The sequence below is a fragment of the Odocoileus virginianus genome, chromosome 10 (genome assembly GCF_023699985.2).
Source record: "Odocoileus virginianus isolate 20LAN1187 ecotype Illinois chromosome 10, Ovbor_1.2, whole genome shotgun sequence".
Lineage (NCBI taxonomy): Eukaryota > Metazoa > Chordata > Mammalia > Artiodactyla > Cervidae > Odocoileus > Odocoileus virginianus.
In genome coordinates, this window is record NC_069683.1 from 13,097,785 (window position 1) to 13,113,697 (window position 15,913).

At 41.3% G+C, this 15,913-nt stretch overlaps 1 protein-coding gene across 8 annotated transcripts in view; it reads left to right on the top strand.

Moving 5' to 3' along the window:
- The first annotated feature begins 2,111 nt into the window (after positions 1–2,111).
- The window catches only part of AMBRA1 (autophagy and beclin 1 regulator 1), a 163,277-nt gene continuing 149,475 nt past the window's right edge, over positions 2,112–15,913 (top strand). For 6 of the 8 annotated variants that reach the window (XM_070473090.1, XM_070473092.1, XM_070473094.1 and 3 more), the window contains exon 1: positions 2,113–2,314. The gene's annotated coding sequence lies outside the window, so the exon portion shown is untranslated. Of the gene's footprint in view, positions 2,315–2,600; positions 2,857–15,913 lie in introns of those variants that run through there. The other 2 variants (XM_070473093.1, XM_070473091.1) reach the window with 2 other exon arrangements.

Genomic DNA, 15,913 nt, shown 5'->3' on the forward strand with positions numbered 1-15,913 from the left:
TGCCTTTCCTCTTTGAGCTTCCTGCTGCTTGGAATGTAGACATGATAACTAGAGCTTGAGCAGCTGTCTTGGACCTAAGATGAAAACCACTTATTGAAGATGTCAGAGCAACATGATAGAAGCCTGATCCCTGATGCTGAGTGGCCGCATCTTACCGTAGGCTGTGCATCTCTGGATTTCTTTTACATGACAGAGAAATAAACCTCTGCCTTGTTTCCTTTCTCTTTTTGTTTATGTGTAGTAGGTCCTAATCATAAATAATAAGATTAAAACTGCCTCTTTGCAGGAGCTGCAATTACAGGGAATATGTTTGGAAGTAACATACATATTCAAAATGGGAAGCATGGTAAGTAAATCTTCTCAACGGGATATTGTGCAATCATTTAAAGTAACAACTGTTAAAGGCTTTAGGACGGAAATGATACAATGCAAAACAATAATGCTATTGTATCTCTGCTTAAATTAAACAAAAATTATGTAGAGGAATTCCCTGGCCCTCTAGTGGGTAGGACTCTGCACTTTCACCACCATGGCTTGGGTTCAATCCCAGATTGAGGAACTAAGATCCCTCCAACCACATAGAAAGTGAAGAAGTGAAGGTGTTCAGTCGTGTCCGACTCTCTGTGACCCCGTGGACTGTAGCCTACCAGGCTCCTCCGTCCATGGGATTCTCCAGGCAAGAATACTGGAGTGGGTTGCCATTTCCTTCTCCAGGGGATCTTCCTGACCCAGGGATCAAACCCCGGTCTCCCACATTGCAGGCAGACGCTTTAACCTCTGAGCCACCAGGGAAGCCTATAGCGAGGTCAAAAAAATAAATAAATAAAAATAAAATAAAATAGAAAAAATTGTTTTAGGATATATCCAAGAACTTCATGGGACTATGAATAAATTAAAACTTTGTGTTTTGGAAGATGATTACATTCTTTTGTTTTAGGCCTTTATAAATGTTGCTATAATGGAGACTCATTTGAAAACTCCTCTAAAACAGTGATAGGCAATAAAGTGTTTTGTCCTCACATTTTGGATGCTGGTCTTATCCTGCATTATATATATATATATATGAATTGCCCCTTAAATAGTTTCATGCATTTAAAGGATTTTTTAAAAATTACAGAAAATTGTAAATTGTAAATAATTGTAAATAAAGCTAATGCTGTAAGTATGTGGGCTTTCACTTTGGATTATATACTCTTTAATAAAGGGCTGGGGCTATCTTTTCTTTTTTACACCTAAGGAGGGTAAGATAAACTTATTGCTCACAGTTGGTAATCCATACTGGGGTGATCTACATGATTTATTAAATTATGCTTGGGATGAACATATTATCATATTTGTGCTGATCGTATGACCATATTATCATATTTGTGCTGATCATATTTGTGCTGACCATGTGCAGTCTGTCTACTAAGAGAGTTCAAAAAAAGGCCATAGTTGTGACGATAACACACTTTGTTGAGTTTAGAACCCAAAGAGACTATTGGTTATTATGTATTATTAAGAAGCACACCTGTGGTTCTAGGCCTTTGGAATAAAATAAAAGCAGTATGTGTATTATATTTCCTGCCTTAAACTGCATAACCCTGAACATTCCCAGCTTTTCTCTGCTATGCTTATGGGAGCTATTTGGAGATTTAATAGAGATTATTTGTTCCTCAGCCTGGATTCTCTCTGTGCCTCTGTTATATCTTTAGCTATCTACCTATCTTTTTAAAAAATTCACCCCACTGAGCCAATAAGGTCAAATGGGCTCAGGTGGGGTAAATACTGTTGAGAGTCCATAAGGCAGTCGCTGAATTACAGTTAAATAACAAAGTGTTATTATACTATGACTTGATCTTCAACATTCTCAAGAGAAATTCCGGTTCTCTAAACAATTTAGACAGCCCGCACTCGACACAGAAAATGGCAGAAGCCCAGTCTACTCTGACTCCACGGTTTACGATCTGGGTTCGTTTGTTTATGCCTTGGACAGGAGCCGGACCCGGAGTTGGAGCGAAGCTGCTTCTCGACGATCGACTGCGGTTCCCTGAACGATTGCTTGGGCGCTCCTCCTTTGAGGTCTGGGGCGTTCGTCTATTCGGTGATCTCCTGCGCCGTCTTCTCGCTTGATGTCTCCCGAGCGGCGGCGGCGGCGGCGGCGGCGGCGGCGGCGCCGGGTCGAAGGCTGTCTCGTCTGCGAGGCCCCCGCGCTCAAGCTGCTTTCTCCCTCCGGTCGGCGGAGCGGACCCCTCGCTTCCTTCTTGCCTCTCCTTCTAGTGCGAGGCTCAGTCCACCCGTTGGACTGCAAACCGAGCCCCCGCCCGCCTTGCAGGTAGGCCCGGGAGGAGCCTGGGAGGCCCGGGCCCGGCATCCTTCCGCCGCCGGGTTCGGAAGACCTTGGCGCCAGCGGGCCGGTCGGCCGCGGAGACTCAGGCAAAGGAGGAGCTACACGGCGGCGGCGTTCGGGGGCGCGGTCGGAGAGGCGGCGGGCAGCGGAGGGAGAAGCCGGAAGGAGGGAGGGATGCCGGGGCTGCCTCCTGGAGTGGTCCGGGAGGGAGGGTTCGTTGGGTCCGGGGGAGGGTGTCGGTACCCCCAGTGTTTGGGGGAAGCCGCTTTCCAGGAACGGATAGAGCTTTGCGCGCTTTGGCCTCCCGCCCCCCAAAGGCTCCGGGTGTCACGACTCAGTTGCACTGGGGACAGTCTCCGAATCCGGCCTTCGAAAGGGACCCTTGACTAGGTGGAGGCTTGCGGCCGCAGGGCCCTCCGGTTCCTCTGAGCCAAGTGTCACGTTCTCGCCTTTTTTTGGGTAGGGAAACTGAGGTTGATCTGGGACGTGACTTTCCCCCGTATCCAGCACAGATCTTTAAATGCACCGTGAGTTCATTTTTTTGTTGTTTACCAGTTCACTGTGTGACTCCCCCGCCCCATACTTCACCAGTCATTTTATCCACATAGTGATTTGTTGTTTGATTATCTCTCTTAAGCCCCTCCTTCCGAGGAATATAGGTAGATACCGTCCCTGGAGACTTAAGAAGTAAAGGGAACGCGCAGTCTTGCGGCTGGTTTTGCTTTGAAAGTCTGTATCATTTTAGCGGGAGGAGTCATGACAATTTCTTTCTGTTTCTTGATAGAAAATTTTGTTCGCTGTCTGGTTTGCTTTCGGGTTGATACTTTCTGTCTCCTCCTTCCCCTCAGCCTGTTTCTCATTGGAAGTCTTTCAACTGTGGTGTTAAGTACTTAATGTCCTGAAGAGGATGGTCAAGATTTTGAAGTCAGACATTTGTCCTGAGAGACTGCTTTCTAGGAAGAATCCAAATAAAACCCAATGAGTCGCTTTTGTGCCACTGTTGTTGTATTTCATTAGTGACTTAGTTACTGCATATACTAGAGTTTAAAAGGCTATGTGTAGAAATCATTCAAATATTGACATATTTAAATTGAAAGTTTAAATATGGGAACTCATTATCTTTTCCTTTTCTCTCCTAGCCCGGAAACTTTGGAGACTAAATGTTCTTCCTCGTTTTATTTTCATTGGATTTAGTGGCATGATTCTAATTTGTGTAATTTCTTTGTTGAAAAAAATAATCAACCTAGGGGTCATTCTAGGTTGAATAAGTATTTCCATAGTACAAATTTAGAATCAGCAGGAGTTGGGTTTTCTTAAGGGAGAAGGGACTAAATTTGTAGTCCTTGGAGGGAGACTATACAAGTCTATGTACTTTAACAAATTTAGACTTCTCACGAGAGTTTTGGAAGGGTTATTGTTTTTTCTTTGTATTATTATTATCATCATCATTTTAGTGAGGTCAGCAGGATTTAAATGTAGGGCCCTTGATCTTGAGTGATTTCCTAATTGCCAGATCCTGAGTGCTCCCAGGAAGAGATTAATGAAGAGTCACTAGTCTTGTCTTTATGGAGAATCTATATTGGGAAGTTAGGCTAATGTGTGTTCTCTGAAAAAGTTTCTATGACAGAAGAGAATTTAATATCAGAGAAAAGAATTTAGAGGGCTTCCCCAGTTCTATCCCTGGTCTGGGAAGAACGTCTGGAGAAGGAAATGGCAACCCACTCCCATACTCTTGCCTGGGAAATCCCATGGACTGAGGAGCCTGGCAGGCTGCAGTCTGTGGGGTTGCAAAAGAGACACCACTTACTGAACTGTGACAACAGCTAAGAATTTAGAGAAGGGAGGGGCATGACCCCTGGAGATTGATAGGTTCTGCATAGAATCTGGAGTTAGTGGCTCCTAGTTAAAGCTAAATAGGAAATGAAATTCTCTCTGAGTGTCAGGAAGAAATGTTAGGAGTATTTTGTTATGCTTCCGTGGAAAATATTTAGCAGAGGTTTAAGTTGAAGAGGACAAGAAATATGGTTGTGGTGGAAAGGGGTCGAACTTCTCATCAGCCTCTCCCCTGCTCTGTGGCAGACACTCACTCAATGTTTACCTTCCTGGGTTAAATCTTGGGTTCTGCTAATGTCAGGTCAAGCTCTCTTCTGGCCTTTCTTTTCAGAATTTACAAATTCTGAATGTGACTGAATTATTCTGTCTTCTCTTTTAGTAAGAAAGTTCTTGGGGATCGTTAAAGATGTGAACTTCTCTGAATGTCTTTTAGAACTTACCCTGAAAGGAGTTATGTATACCACTTGAAAAAGATTAGTTATATATATCACTTGAAAGCAGTTGGTTATTTTTATTAACAGAGTAATAGCTTAGTTTTATACTGTTTTGTATACTGTTTTAGTTTTATATAATTTTCAAAATATTTTCAACTTGTGTTAGGTTACTTATGAAACTTTTATCCTTTTGCTTATGCTCCTTTATGCTGCTTATTAATATTGAATCCAAAACTAAACATTTATGGTCTTCAAGGATCTTCATGAATGTTGACAATTTACATTGGTGGGTTATCTTCAGTCTTCCCATTTACCAACCTCTTAAAAGACTTGGAAGAAAAAGTTTGTTGTTAGCACACTGCGGTCTCTTTTTTTAAAGAGACTTCTCAGCCCCGATCGAGATATTTTGGAATGGGATGCAAATCTTTTTGCCCAGTGGTTTGGTTTACCAAAAAAAAAAAAAAAAAAAAAAACCTAAGGTTTTTTTAAGTTCCTTTAATCATAGCCATGCTTGTTTCTTTCTCCAATTGTTCCTCATAAACCCGGAGATAACTGTCTGTTTCTTGTCATATTTTTTTGTTTGTACAGAAGTGGTGTGGTACCACCTCTGCTGCGGCTTGGGGATATAATTTATGTTTTATATTTTCAAACCCCTCCCCCCAGTTATTTAGATCAGGTTTTTTTGGGGGTCCCTTTTTCTCAAAGCTAAATTTAGTTACTGATAGATAAAAATTTTGTGATCAGTTATTGTCAATATATTTATGTGTCAGTAGTATGCGGCAGTCTGCCAAAGCGATGTGGCTGGAGGAAAACAGATTAAGGAATCAGGCGGCCTGAGTGTAAGTCCTAGGTTTACCACCTTACTAGCTGAGAAACCGTGTACGAACTACTGAAGGAGGCCATAGGGAAGGTTACTCTCCTTTATTGAGCTGAATTTACTGTGTCGTGTGCTCTGCAAGTGTTAACCTCACTAATGCTCAGAACAGTCCTTTAAGGTGCATGTCATTTTTCCCCATGGATACTCAGATCACAGAGAAGTGAATAATTTGTCCAAGATCACACAGCACATAAGTAGCAGAGGTAGGGTTCAAATTCAAGGCTTAGAGCACTTTTGTGTGTCTGTATTTAAAGAACGGGAAAGATAATGCTGCTATTGTAATAACTTCTGTTGAGAAAAAGAAAATACACGCAGCTGCTTTGAAAAGATAAGGTGCTCTTCAAATGTTAACTTCTATGTTATCTTGCAGCAACAATGAATTGATGTCATCTGGGTTCTTAGTCCATTTGCTTCTTTGAAGGCAGCGTTGTGTCTGACAGTCGTGGAAAATAAAAGTGACGAATGTTCAGTGCCCTGGAGAAGCTCACTAACATGTTTGTGTCAAGGAGTGTGTCCTTGGACATGCTAGGGAAAGAGGCTTTAGGTGCTGCCTATTATCCCTCTATTCCAGTTAGTCCTGGCTTGTTTGTGGAGTAGTCTTTTCTAGCTTTTGTTCTCTGTCTCTTCCTTTGCTCTTAGGGTTGATGATCTTCGCTTCTTCACCTGAACTTTCTCCTTTCTTCACTGAGCATTGTTGTGGTACTGTATTTTTGTCCTGAGGTATGAAATACTCCAGTCAAACCTTTTGGAACTCTTTCTTGATTGTAACTGTATGTTTCAACCCTTACCTTTTCAGACTTTTGTTCATCTAACAAATAATTATGGAAGGTTCATTAGATGCTGGGGTACAAAAGTAAGATATGAGTGTTCCTGACTTGATGGAATTAATTCGAGTGGGGAGCAGAATTGACCAGGTATCTGATAGATTTAAATTTAGGCTGTGCTGTTAAGGAAACAGAAGGGCTGAGAGAGAGAGAGAGAGAGAGAGAGAGAGAGAGAGAGATGAAGGCATGAGGAATGCACTGGGCATTTGTGGGAATTGACACTAAGTCTAGAAAGTTGCAATCACAATATACCGTGATTCAGTGATTTAAAGTTCTCCTGTTGCCATTACAGTGGAAGTCTTCATCTAAGATTGCTGTATGTAATGTTTGTCTCTTACTTAATGTATGATGACACTGGATTTGGCTTAGTAAAGGATAACCGTGACTTAAATATCCTGCATGCTTGACTAACGAATTTAATTTTTACTTCTTATAGTTTCCATTTATTAGTTTTTTTCCCAAAAAAACTGTTCTTTGGAAGTTGAGTTCAGTGAATTTGAAAACTGCATACGGGCCTTCATGTGTTCATAGCAGGGAATAAACGGAAGTATTTAGCTTTATGTAAAGGGAGAGACTTGGGGTTTCCCTGATAACTCAGGAGTAAAGAATCCGCCTGTAATGCGGGAGCAGCAGTAGGCTCAGGTTCCATCCCTGGGTCAGGAAGATCCCCTGGAGGAGGATATGGCAGCCCACTCCACAATTCTTGCCTGGACAATCCCATGCACAGAGGAGCCTGATGGGCTACAATCCATGGGGTCGCATAAGAGTTGGACACGACTGAAGTGACTTGGCACACTCGCAAAGGGAGAGACTGAAGAGAATTGTGAAATTAGGAGAAGGAAAATGTAGGCTGCTGTTGAGTGTATATGTTAATAATAACACTTATAATTTTCTTTGGTACTTTTCCTTCAAGAAATTAAAAGCATTTTGCAAACATTTTTTTCAGCTACTACCTGGAATCATATTTATGTCTGCAGAATTAACTCAGGCAAAGTTCACATTTCATGATTTCGTTGTTTGTTTATTTCTACTTCCCAGGATAGAATATACATTCTTCCATGAACCAAAATTACGTTGCTTTAGGTATATATGCCAGTGATATAATGAAACATCTGAAATTTTGCCGAGTTGGAGAGGATTTGTATGTGTTCTTGATTTGGGGAGAGAATCGGAGTATTTCAATCTAGCTGACCTGTGAAAACAAGGCAGAAAAACATGTCTTGCCAAACTCTTGAAATAATAGCGTAATGGTCCTGACTCTGAAGGCAGGCAGTCTGGGTCCAAATCACAGTGCCAGTACTTACTAGCTCTGTGACTCGGGCAAGTTATTTAACCTCTCTGTGCCTCTTCTCATCTGTAGAATACCAGACGGTTGTTGTGAGAATTAAATGAGTTGACATATGTAAAGCATTTAGAATGACACATTGCACTATATACTCCAGCTGTCAAATTGTTTTCAATATTATTATAGCGAGCTGAAGATTATATGTTTTTCAAAAGCAGAACAGATAATAGTGATGTGGAGATTGAAGTTTAGGGTCCTTTGAGAAAGCTTGAATAAGAAGTAGGAATAAGGGGCAAAGCACATAATTGTCCCTCCTTCCCCTCAGTGTCCTTCCCAGTAACTTAGAGTCAGAGGAGGAACTTTTGCTGGAAAGGAGGAAACCTCCAAAGCAACAGTGTCTGAAAGGATTCCAGATACAAGGTAGATGGCAAAACTTGGAGGGTTTTGTAATATATGTAGCAAAACAGTCCAGAGCTATTTTAGGAACAGAAAAACACTTCTTTGCAAAACAGGTAGACAATATTAGTATCTAATATTTCTACTAATATTAGTATCTACTAAAGTTAGATGAATTTTACCATCTATTTGGATTGCGGTTAGTGCTTGAAGGATCTTGAAGAAAATGATTAAAGTTGTGGAAGAGGGTGATACTTTAGAGAAAAGTCAAAGCTACCAAGTCTCCTTGGGTAAACTTCTGGAAAAGTGAACTGTTTTTTTTTTTTTTTGCTTAGCTATGAAGACTGAGCATCCTGTTGAGTTTGTTTTTTTATTATTCTTATCCCTTTATGCCATTATAAAGTGTGGGTTTCTTCACTCTTTGCATTAACTGTTTATGCTTTATCTCCAAATCTCTATGATATTCCTGCTGTATCATTCACAAAAGCCTGTTTAGAGATTACAGTAAAGCCGTTTTCCCAGTCGTGCCCCCAGTGCGTGTCTGTGGAGTGCCTCTGTGGCGGGTGGTGAGGATGCTCTAGCAAGAGCTATCAGGGCCAGGGTTCACGGGCGTGCTTTGCGCCAGGGGCTGTTCTCAGTGTTTCCGTCACTGATCCTTCTCATCCTTAGAGCAGCCTCACGGTGTGGGGACTTTGGTTCTCCCCGTTTTACAGATGCGGAAATGGTGGCACAGAGAGGTTAAGCAGTTTGCTCAACGTCGTGGAGCTCGTAAGTGGCGGAACCAGGGTTTGAATCCAAGCAGCCTGGCCTCCCTGCTCCTAATCTCTAAATTATACTGATTCTAAACTACTTTAAACAATTCTAAACCCTCTAAATTACCGTTACTATACCAGGACTACAGTGAGGGGGGAAAAAAACAAACCGTATTGTTTATGCCCTTATGGAGAGAGTGATCCAGAGGGAGAGAGAGACAGTAAACAAAAAATACGCAAGTATATAATTATATAGTGTGCAAAGTTTTATGATGGAAAAGTAAAAAGGATTTTAGTGGGGGGGGGGCATGAATTGGATTGGAGCGTCAGGGGAGATTTCTCTGCAGAAGTGAGGTTTAGGCAGACGTGAGAAGGACAAAAGGGGAACGGAAGGGAATAGCATGCGTGAAAGCCTTGGGATGGGAAAGAACTTGGCACATCTGAGAACCCGAAAGACGCCTGGTGTGGTTTGAATACAGTGAGCAGGAGGGAGAATGGGGGCATAGGGAGAAGAGAGAGACTGAGGCAGGACTGTGTCAAGGATTCTGTATTTTGCCCCTCAGTATAATTGGAAGCCTTTGAAGGTTTTAAGAATGAGTGTTGCGACCTAATATATCATTTAAAAAAAATTATTCTGGTTATGTTGTGTACATTTTTGGAAATCTTTGAGGGAAAAAATTGGAAATCGTGGAAAATCTGGAAGAAGAGGAAGTTGGGGGACGTGTAGAAGTTAGGGTGGTTCATAGTGGTCCAGGGGCTTCCCATGTGGTGCTAGTGGTAAAGAACTAGTGGTAGTTCTTCCCAGTGGTAAAGAACCCACCTGCCAATGCAGGACAAACCTGAGACGCAGGTTAGATCTCTGGTTGGGAAGATCCCTTGGAAGAGGGCATGACAGTCCACTCCAGTATTCTTGCCTGGAGAGTCTCATAGACAGAGGAGCCTGGCAGGGTATAGACCATGGGGTCGCAGAGTTGGAAGCAACTGAAGCAACTTAGCACGCACGCACACATAGTGGTCCAGCAAAAGATGATGATGGTTTGGATTAGGCAGTAGGCATAGGAGATGGAGGAAGGTAGAAAGATACAGTAGATATTTTAGAATGAGAACAGGAAGACTTAATGATGGATTGGCTGTGTGGGAAGGGAGAGGTGTCAGGTATGATTCCCACATTTCTGGTGTGAGTATCTAGTAGATTAAATTGCTAGTTCTGAGATGGAAGCATTGGAGGAGGAGTAGATTCCAACTCAAGTTGGGAAGGCCTCAATTTCAGTCATGCTGAGTGTGGGTTATCTGTGAAATAATACAAATGGAGGCATCAAGTAAGCTGTTACTGAGCTAATGCTCAGAAGTGATGCTGGAAATAAATCTGGATGCCTGTGGTACATAGGGAGTATTTACAGCCAAGGAAAATGGATGCGTTTACCCAGATGAAAGGTGTCCAAGACTAGGATTAGAAGGTCGCTCAGGACCAAGCTCCAAGGAATTTTGGAGAAAATCTCAGAAACAGAGAGAGGAGCATGTTTCAAAGAGGAAGAGACTCCCTATATTTTGTTTGATTTAGCAAAACAGAGATCACTGATGATCATAGCAAGAACAGCGTTGAAGAAGTGAAAAGGGAGGAAGTGGAGATGGTTGGTGTATTTTGATGATTAGCACGTCTCTTCCCATGAGAAGTAAGACTGTGGGACTTCCCTGGTGGTCTAGTGTTTAAGACTCTGGGCTCCTGATGCAGGGGGCCTGGGTTTGATCCCTGGTCAGGGAACTAGGTCCCTCATGCCACATCTAAGACCTGATGCAGTCAAATAAATAAATAATTTTTTTTTAAAGTAAGACTTTAAGAAGAAGAAGTAATATTAGAAGGTCTGGGAACATTAGAACCATACCATTTCATTTTGATATCCTTGGCTGCTTTAACCTTGGTGTCTTGTAGAAAAGTTGTATTAAAGCAGAAAGGGGAGAGGGAATGAGGATATTCACAATGATGAGATAAAAGATTCTCATAGTCTTTATATGTGGCCTCAGAGTTTAAGGCTTAGGTACTTTTCAGCTTTGCTATCATTAGCCTTTCTGTCTTACTCCCTAACTAGTGGGTCTTTTATACTTCAGTATTGGTTTTTAAAGCTCATTCCATAGCTAATTAGCTGATATGCTTGTTTATTTATTTCTCTTTATTCATTCACCTGTTTATTGACTCTTCTTTCTATGTAGGATACTGTGTAATTATGACTATAGACTTTATTTCAGTTTCTATTTTGTTTGCCTTTTACACACTCTACTCAAAGTCTAATTGGGTACATTGAGGTAATATTAAACATTTTGGCTACTATTCTACATAGAATTTTGTATGATGACTCTCCTGGGAAAGGCTAAGGATTTTATGGTAATTGTGCCCATTAGTTCTCCTAGCAGTTTTTTTTTTCTTTAAACATAATTTATCGAGGTAAAATTCACAAAACACAAAGTTAACCATTTTAAAGTGAGCAGTTCAGTGGCATTTGCATAATATTGTGCACCTGCTACCTCTGTCTAGTTTTAAAACATTTCCGTCATTCCAAAGTAAATCCTTTTCCCAACTGAGCAGTTTTTAAACATTTTTCCTCCCCCTGAAATGCAGCAGTCTGCATTCTGTCTCTGTGGATCGATATATTCTAAATAGTTCATATAAGTGGAATCATCCAGTATGTAACTTTTGGTGTGTGTGTGTGTATATATAGATATATATGTATATCTATATATACACACACACATACACACCGTAATTTGTTGATCCATTCATCTGTTAACAAACATTTGGACTGGTTCCACCTTTGGATATTATGAATAGTGCTACTGTAAACATAAGTGTGTGTGTACTAGTTCTCAGTTGTTTTGGGTATGTACCTAGGAGTGGAATTGCAGAGCCTTATGCTAATGTAATTGTTAATGATTCTTTCTGAAATGTATGGATCAAAGCCAACACCTGCGGTTTCTATAGAGAGTGTGTGATTTGTGAGTTGTTGGCTTAGATTGGGATTGAGACTCTCTTTCCTGTATGTTTAACTTTTTCAGGAACTGAGTTCTCGTTTACTGGTTTTATTTGCATTTTACTGGTGGCATAATTGAGGTACAGCATCTGCGTGCTTTTAACTTCCTGTCATCTTCAGAGCAAGTCAGTGATGGAACTGGTAGTTTAAGGCTCTTAATTATGTCCTTTGTCTAGGTGACCCATTTAAGCCATGTTGTGTTTACATGAAATCATTTGAAATAGGCTTCCTATATTTTATAATCTCTTGAATGGATGTTGTTCAGGTGGTGGTAAGCAGATGTTCTTTTTCCATAGTGGACAAGACAAGAGGAGATGTGTTTTAATTGCAACAGAAGGGATATAGGTTACAGATTAGAAAGAACTTCCTGACTACAAGATACTTAAATGTTAACCAAAGAAGGTTGTGAAATATCTTTCCCAAAATTTTTTCGTAAAGATCTTTCTAGGGTGATGTTGGTGTGGACTTGTTAAGAAATGAGGACAATGACAAAGATGACTTGCTGAGGTCCCTCTTAACCCCAGGAAATAGTAGTGTGATGGTTAATCAAGCAGTGTTGCTGGCATTTTAATGAGTATATGTTCATTTTCCTTATGAAGAAATCATCATTACAGAGTAGGTGAATTGCTCAAGGTCTCCTGGTGAAATAGAAGATTAGCATTCTGAACCTTCTCGGCTCCCATGTTGAATGCTTAGGGGTGTGTTCTTTATTATAAACGAGTCTTTTCATGACGGTATGATGTATTGTTGTGATTCTTCCTAAGCTGTAGGGATCAAAGCCAACACCTGCAGTTTCCATAAAGTTGGTGATTTGAGAATTGTTGTTGGTCGGGTTTAGATTGGGAGTGAGAACGTATTTCCTGCGAAAATGGACAGTCTCCTGTTACACTTACAGAAAAGGGAGCACATTTTCAGTAGCAGACTAAGATAATAGATTCTTTTTTAAAATGTATTTTTAATTGGACGATAATTGCTTTACAATGTTGTGTTGGTTTCTGTGAACAGCAGCCTGAACCAGCCATGAGTATACCCATATATCACCTCCCTCCGGAGCCGCCCTCCCACCTCTCTGGGTCACCGCAGGGCGCAGGGCTGAGCTCTCTGTTGTGTAGCAGCCCCCCACTAGCTGTCTGTTTGACACATTGTAACCTATGTGATTCCCACTAGCTGTCTGTTTGACACATTGTAACGTATGTGATTCCGGCAACTTTCTCTCAATTCATCCCTGCCCCACTTTGTCCACAAGTCCTTTCTCTACCTCTCTGTCTCTACTTCTGCCCTGCATATAGGTTCATCCATAGGGTGATAGATTCTTAGTGGTGAGTTTAGGAAGGGCCAGGTTACTGTTGCCTGGGTGAAGGTGCACATGAGATCAGCACACTTTTGGTTTATAGTGCTTGGAGGAATAGAAGCCAGAAGATGGGCAAAATGAACATTAGATTCTGTTGTAGAACATAAGCATAAAATTACTCATTAAATGCAGTATTAAGTTGCCAGTTTATATGCTCAGCTCAGGAAGTGCCAAATTTAAGATGCTTAGAACAACACTAACTCATTCGCGTGACACTTTTGGTCTGCATTATGGTGCCTCATGAGGTATCTCAGGTCTGCTAGGAAAGTTGTGCTCTGAGATCCATGGGTCATTGACTGGAAACTCGGCTGGGAGGGAGCATTACCAGTGCTCTCTTTAATGAAAGGTTTGCTAGGTTATTTATTTTAGTTGAACTATGGGAGCATTTACTTGTTTATGTCTCTGCTACTGAAAATACCATCAAATTGAGCTTTCTTGAATTGGCAACAACTATTACCTCTGCAGGATAGAAGAGAGGGGAGCCAACTTTTAAATACTTAACATATTCTGGGAAGTTTATATTTGTTCCTTCACTTAATTGTCATAAGAAACCTATAAGGTGGATGGCAACATCTTTGTTGTGAAGGATAAGAAGTGATACCTCACGAGGGATCTCAGGGCTCTTATGAAAATCGTGTGGCGAGGTCCATTGGTTCTCATATGAGTGTGTGTGTGTATATGTGTGTGCCCAGTCATGTCTGACTCTTTGGGACCCCACAGACTGAAGCCTGCCAGGCTCCTCTGTCCATGGAATTTCTGAGTTAAGAATACTGGATGGAGAAGGAAATGGCAACCCACTCCTGTATTCTTGCCTGGAAAAGTCCATGGACAGAGGAGCCTGGCAGGCTGCAGTCCATGGGGTTACATGACTGAGCCTGTGTGCATGAGGGTGGAGGGAGTTGGGTTGGTAGCAATAAAGTGGCAGAACTAAAAAAAAAAGTACTGGAGCAGGTTGGCGTTTCATAAAAATATATGGTATTTTTATATTTTATATTTGGTTTGATCTGTTTTATATTTTAGTGTTTTCACCTAAGATCATTTGGACAAAGGATTTTGCTTCTTAAAAAAAAAAAAAAAAGGAGAACATGGAAGACCACCAAGGAATCATGAAAGAAAATTAGTTAAGACAACCTGAAGATTGAAAGGATGGTTAAATTACATAATTGCCACTCAAGAAATAATGTCAAAGTTTGAGGCGACTTGATGTCACAGCCACATGTACAGACAGGGCAGATAGTCTCTTCCTAGGGAGCATGGAGTGGGAAAAGAGCACGGACTCTATAGAGTTTAAATTCTAGCCCGGCCCCTGGGCAGCTGTGGGGTTTGGGGATTCTTCTTTAAACCTGGTGTGCACCAATATACATGACAATACAACACCGTTTTCAAGAGTGGATAAGGATATATATCTAAGTAAGGATAAGGAATAGGATGTAAATACTCTTGAGTACCTGGCTCATAGTATCAATAGATATCCCTCCAGTACTAGCTATTGCTAATGATGACATATGTGGATGATGGCAATTTCTTAGTGTATTAACATCTCCCTCCCAAGTGCCTGAAGAGCTTCGTCCATGTCAAGTGTAGACAGGTGGGAGTAAAGGGTCTCCTTTACCTGTGTGTGTGTGTATCCCATGGGTGCCTAGCATTCCTGTTTGTGACAAAGCTTGTCTTTAAACTGGACATGATTCATGCATGCATCTATCATTGATGAAATGAGAAAAACTTGAACATCACTAAGTTTGTTTTCATTGGCCATAAAGAAGAAAGGGTGGAAAGGAACGCCATACGATGAGTTGAGAGACCTGGGCTTTTTGTCTGAGAGCTGCCCTTGTGAGTCTAATAAAAATGGGCAAGTGGGTTTATACCTTTTTAAGACTCTGTATTCAAAGTGATGTCTAAGTCACATTTAACTCTGTACATCCATGATTTGACTAAAAACATTCATTTCTTTTCATTGCCAAAATTTCAAAGCGTTACAGCATTAAGGAACTTTCTGCTCTTTGAGCCGGCAAGCTTCCGTTCACACTGAGCGTGTCTGGGGCGGTGTTTTGTATAGAAGGCCACTGCCCACCTTTGCCAAGGATCACAGAGAGAAACATGTGACTTGTAGAATATCCAAATGGAACTGAAACTAGGAACAGTTGTAAGGAAGCTAATGTGAGAGAGTGTCTTGCTTTGGGGCTGATTGTTGGATTTTTCAAACCCACAGCACTTTGTATAACACTTGCCATGTTTCAATATGGTAGTTACAGTTCCGGTATACTGCAGCTGCTTTCAGAAAACTCTGATGTTGGAGATCTTTTCTGTGTTGTATTTGTTGGGTTTTTCATCTCTCTGTCACTGTCACCTATAATAGGTCCTGGCACATATATAGTCCCCCCAGTCATGCTAAATGGAAAAGCATCTGATAAAGTGGAAAAAACATTTGTAGCTTTGAATGCCATCTTCACCACATACTGGCGTTTGATCACGGGTGAGTAAGTTCACATCAAGCCAGATTTTGGTCTGTAAAATGGCAAAGAGGTAGCAAGGGGCTCTAGAGATGGAGCACATAAAACATGAAGCACTTAATAGTGATAGTCTTCACTGTTATCAACAAGATATTTTGTACTGCTGCTTGAAGGGGGAATATATTTTCAGGGAAGTTGGTTTGCTGTGGCTTCAGTATGTGGGAGAATTATCTGCTGTTGCAAGTTTTTGCTCAAAAGAAATCATTTAGCATTTCTTCCTCTGTGGGCCCATAAGGATAGTTACTTGGAGGAAGCAGAGAAGGGGGCAGGATCCTGGAAGAGCTGCCGCAGACCTTGCA